Below are 5921 nucleotides of genomic sequence, written 5' to 3' on the forward strand. Positions count from 1 at the left end.
GCCTAGGCCTATACCTAGTTGCTAGCAGCCTCCTCTATAGCATAAGGCTCATAAGAGTCAACACTGCAGAGGAGAAAGGTTGGTTGTGCAGACAGAGTAGGTTTGTGAATCGTCGGCGATAATATGTTAATTTCGCCTGTAAATGAATGATAAAAATATTAATAACATGAAAGTTATATAATTTTATCTTGGCCTTTAGGCCTATGACTTCGTAAATTTTAATTTATGAAATAATATGGTGGTCATCTTCAAACCAATACAAATAGCCTAGGCCTATCTGTAAATTGTAATCTAAACAATAAATCAAAGTTGAAGAATTATTGCATTGAGAGAAATTTTTGTACCACATATGCCTAATCATTCATAATCAAGAAGCTAGGCCTTGTAAAATACCAGCATTCTTCACACTTTGTTTATAATATTAGTGAGTTATAATATTATCATTATTACTGTATTATTATTTATTATTATTATTATTATTATTATTATTATTATTATTTATTACTATTCATTGAAATTTTGATTTGTAATTTTAAAATATTTAAACGTTTTGATTTAAAATATGTATTAAAACAATCAATATATTATAATACAATTAGGCCTATATCTTTAAAATATATTTTCATCTTTAAAATCTTTAGTTGCACCAGGGAGTTGTTATTTAGACTCCCTGGTTGCACAATTAATTGATTTGTAAAGCACAATTGGGCATATTTGCATAGCACAGGACTCCTTGGACAAGTTTTCGCTTTTATTGGAGGATTTAATTTTTATTTTTAATTATGATTTAAGCTACCTTTGACTGATTCTTCATGTAGCTTTCTGGAAATTTATTTATATAATTTAACAGCAAAGTGCAACATTGCATCTTTTTATAAATCATTGCTGCTTGAAAATCCTTCCTTTTTTTTTTTTATTATCATCGTAATTAAGCCGATTTAAGTATTACCTTAAGGTGTTCGGCCGAAGAAGTACCGAAATTTAGGCCTGTCTAGGCCTAGTAGTAGTAGGTGGATATATATTACCGCGAAGTGGGGCGGGCGGCGGTACATGCCTTATAATTTACTACGATAGCGAGATTTTTCGATCGCCATGCAAAGTTAAAATAAAATCCCAAATCCTCCTCCTTTTTGGAATTTCAGAAAATTAATACAGTTTTGTTTCTTTGTTGGATCGATGCAGCAACCCCAAACCCAACATAACGGTATTTCACATTATAATTATAGCATTAATCATCTATAATATTACTGCTAACTTCTACCCTATCGCGTTGTTTTGTTTTGGTGACAACATGGCCGATGTAAGTCACGTGATTGAAACCGAGTTGGCCAAACTCTCTCTATCTACGGCTCTGCGTCACGCCTGTGTAGGACGCCCACTAACGGTTGTATGTTCTTTTTATTACCATAGAGCTATTAAACAACTAGAGTGCTGACAAGATGGCGGAGCAATGCAGAGCTGTGTATGTGTACCATCCAAGATGGCTGCCGTAGGAAAGCGCCACCTTCAGGCTGAGTATACATATTATTACCATAAATAAGCCCTCTGACTGAATATTATTTCATTAATGATAATTAGTATTGATAATGACAAATTATTAAACTGTCGTAGCCAAAAAGAGGCTAAGTAGAACATCTTATTCCTGTCTCTTATACACATCTATAGTGCTCAGGGGAAATTTGATTGGCTGAATCTATGGCAGCCATCTTGGATGGTACACACACAGCTCTGCGTATTTCGAACATCGAATACATTGCTGTTAGCGCTCTATTATATCTCTATGTTTATTACCCAGTGCAGCGCTGCGCAGCGCGGTAGAAGCACGCCCGCTATAAACTCAGTAAGCAGAAAACAAAAGTACAGTATCTTTTGGAGAACAGATAAACAGACAAACCGAGTACTGGGTAATAAAAAACACACAAGCGTTAGTTGGCGTCCTACACTAGCTGCGTAGGGCGTATCGTTTTTTTACGCTCTCAATGAGCGTTGTTGGCTCTCTTGTTCTATTTATACTTATACATGTGCAAAGCAGTGGTGTTTGTTTATCCATAAAAGCACGCCGGGAAAGTTTGCCTTACCAGGAAAAGGTAACGTATCTAGCTTATGACGTATGCATGCTAACTAATGTGAGTGTGACGTCACCAAAAAATGAATATTTTCTATTATAACCAAAATATTAATAATACAAAGTTTCTGGGCGTAAATTCCCTTAATATGAATGAAGGGTTGCTCAATCCCCTCGCCATACAAATTACAGCTCCCACTGACGTCTCAGTCGAGAAATGCGGGTAGCTGAAGTTTTTCTCGCAAATCTGACTACAAAACCATATCATACAAATTACAGCTCCTACTGACGTCTCAGTCGAGAAATACGGGTAGCTGAAGTTTTTCTCGCAAATCTGACAACAAAACCATATCCAAATTTCACGTTCCACTTTTGACCCTGGGTTATGCTTCGCACTCGCCGCTGAGGGCGGCGTTCCCGGAACCATGCGTCAAGAAATTGAGTATCAAAAACATAGAGGGGGCCCGTGGCGGGACTTTAACGGATAGACGGTCTATACCAGGGTTGCCATTTGGCCTTTTTGACGGCCAGATTCCTCAAATCTGGCCGTATAAAAATTTGCCTGGCCGTAACGTTTGAAAAGTCACGGCCAAACTATATTTGGCCGAATTTTTGAATTTACATTTTTTTTCCAAAACAAATCTGTTATATTTGTTTTGGATGTGTTGTTTTTGTAAGCTTAAATTATATATTTGATTCTAATCACAGTGGCGGATCCAGGGGTTGGGGGGTTCGTTCCCCCCACCCCTCTTTGAAGAAACGTAACAAAACACTATGGATCCTGGCTTACAAAATTCATGCTAACTAGACGCGCATCCAGACCTTCGCCCACTTCGCCCAAGCGAAGGTCAGGGTGAGAATTCAAAATAAAATGTTGACCATTTTTTTCAACAATCATACTTACTTTCCTTGAACCTTACCATGAAAATGTTTAAAAATCCACACTATCCTATACCTTACATTTTTTAAACTGATTGTACTGTAGGCCCTACCAGAGAGAGCGGTACATTCCCAATACATTATGGTCTTCCACTTCTATGCACATGATACAGTGCCTAGCAAAGTTATTCCCCATACAGTGGCGGATTCAAGGGGGAAATTTTCTATGGGGAGGACCCCCGGACCCCCTTTCATTTTGGGTATTTTTGGAAACGTTTTGAGCCCCCTCTTCCAAATCATGGATCCGCCTCTGAATCATGTAACTTTGTTTGCACTAAACACAAGTTCAATGCAAGTTTGTACCATACTGTGTGTCTTTGTATATGTTCCATTCTTGTGGAGGTTCTATCTCATTTGAATTTCTTTTGAATATAAATTAAATACTGTACTTAATTGATTTATTATTACCCACTAGAATTGTATAGCCCTAGGTGCTGCAGTGTTCTTTATGTAGAGCGCCATATATAAATGCTCGATGTGCTTATCCGGGTCGCGATTATTTTTTCCGTACGAAACATTTACATGAAACTCCACTCGGGCCGTCTCGGCTGAATCGACCCGAAAATCTCATTGCAGAATTCAGGAGGTCAAAAGGTCATCAACAGATGTGTTGCAGAGACTCTGGAGTTAAGTTGCATATGAGAATTAAGAAGATAATTCTGATAGCAACATTGATTTATTACTTTAAGTACTGCGACAATAACATTCAGAGGCGAATTTAGAAAGTTTAGATAAAAAGTATTTGTTAAAGTTTTCATAGGTTTGTTTTAACGCCAGTTTGTGTTACCTAACTATGTAACTTAATTCATTCTAATCAAAGAGAGAAACGGGTTGACCAATAACAGGACCTTAAAATGTTTGCTATAGATCGACTACAATGTACGTTAATATGTAATACATTTAAATCAATTTAGATCAATCTTAATGATGTGATTTTAAATAGCAGAAGCAGATTTAGGGTGGGGAAGGGGGTGGGGAGTGGTGAAAAAAAAAAAAAAAATATTGATCGCCCAAACGCATAAAGTTATTTTCGGGCGTCAGCAACTAAAGAACAGGGCCTTTAATATTATGATGTTGTAGCTGGGCATGTATTTTATGGTGATAGATTAATTAAAAGAAGTTTAACACTGTTCTGTGTATATTATTTGAATTTCTTCAATTTCAAACGAACGGCCCCTGATTTTCCTGTAATTTTTGCAGTAGTTCAAATGAATATGTACCCACATAACTGTCTTCTAATGGGATTAAAATCTGGCCGAATTTTGGCCGATATTGGAAAAAAGTTTGGCCGAATTTGGCCGTGAGATGGCGTGTGTTTGGCCGTGAAGCCTGTCGACTATCTGGCAACCCTGGTCTATACTGCCTTATGCCCACCATGGTTGGGGCTGAGGTAAGAAAAATTGTGATTATGGCACCTCTATGTGGCCAGAAATGGCACTCTCAGACTTAAATTTGAATATAATTTAATTGTTTTCCATATTTTTCATGTTTTTGTAAAATTTGGGGGGGGGTCATCTGGCCCCCTTGAATCCGCCACTGCACTTACATAAGGGATATCGAGGGTCAATATTTACAATGAATAGATATTACGCAAAAAAAAAAAAATACTGTATTAGATTATGGGTGTAAAATATGTGAATTGTTATGTGCGTTGAACGATGGGGGTTAAAGGATACCATCGTAATTTAACTAAAACGAACTTTCTATTTTTGGATCATAGGAGTATGGTTATTGTTATATTCGGTTGCTCGAGCTTTAGTCTGACCATAGAGAAATTAGTTTAGACTGTACATTTCAAAGTAAATTATATTAGATCTTTCTCTGTAGTCACGCCTAGGCCCGCAGATCAGAGAAGATGCCTTTATTAGAAACAAGAGCTCACGATGTTTGTATGGATGTATCGAGGCTCCTACTTATGCATGATGTCTGCCCGTGAGAATAGCACAATAACTCAATACATTTTAAAATTTAAACAGACGATTTCACCTCCATTGATTTCAAGCATTTATTATTACTTACTTCCTCTATTCATTTTGTAAATTTCATATTTAATATTTAGGGAAAAAATATATAGAATGAAAAATAATCAACCTTCATCGAGACTAGAATCCAGATCTTTTGTCTATACGTTTGCTTTATAACGGAGTAGATAAATTAAAGACTTGTTTTTTGGACCTACCTTAGAAGGCGTGTATACATTGGTGTATGGAGTATTGAAATGCTGTTGGGTGGGGGTTGTTGTTGTTCAATGATTCAGTGCGGAAATCTAATTGGATTGGATATATACTGTCTCTTATACACATCTAGATGTGTATAAGAGACAGTCATGGATCCGCCTCTGAATCATGTAACTTTGTTTGCACTAAACACAAGTTCAATGCAAGTTTGTACCATACTGTGTGTCTTTGTATATGTTACATTCTTGTGGAGGTTCTATCTCATTTGAATTTCTCTTGAATATAAATTAAATACTGTACTTAATTGATTTATTATTACCCACTAGAATTGTATAGCCCTAGGTGCTGCAGTGTTCTTTATGTAGAGCGCCATATATAAATGCTCGATGTGCTTATCCGGGTCCGATGGCACCTCCAATTTCAAGCAAGTGTTGCAGAGACCCTGGAGTTAGGTTGCATACTAGAATGAAGAAGATAATTCTGATAGCAACATTGATTTATTACTTTAAGTACTGCGACAATAACATTCAGAGGCGAATTTAGAAAGTTTAGATAAAAAGTATTTATTAAAGTTTTCATAGGTTTGTTTTAACGCCAGTTTGTGTTACCTAACTATGTAACTTAATTCATTCTAATCAAAGAGAGAAACGGGTTGACCAATAACAGGACCTTAAAATGTTTGCTATAGATCGACTACAATGTACGTTAATATGTAATACATTTAAATCAATTTAGATCAA

The sequence above is a fragment of the Anneissia japonica genome, unplaced genomic scaffold (assembly GCF_011630105.1).
Source record: "Anneissia japonica isolate Jap-2015-1 unplaced genomic scaffold, ASM1163010v1 scaffold250_len512249_cov173, whole genome shotgun sequence".
Classification (NCBI taxonomy): Eukaryota; Metazoa; Echinodermata; class Crinoidea; order Comatulida; family Comatulidae; genus Anneissia; species Anneissia japonica.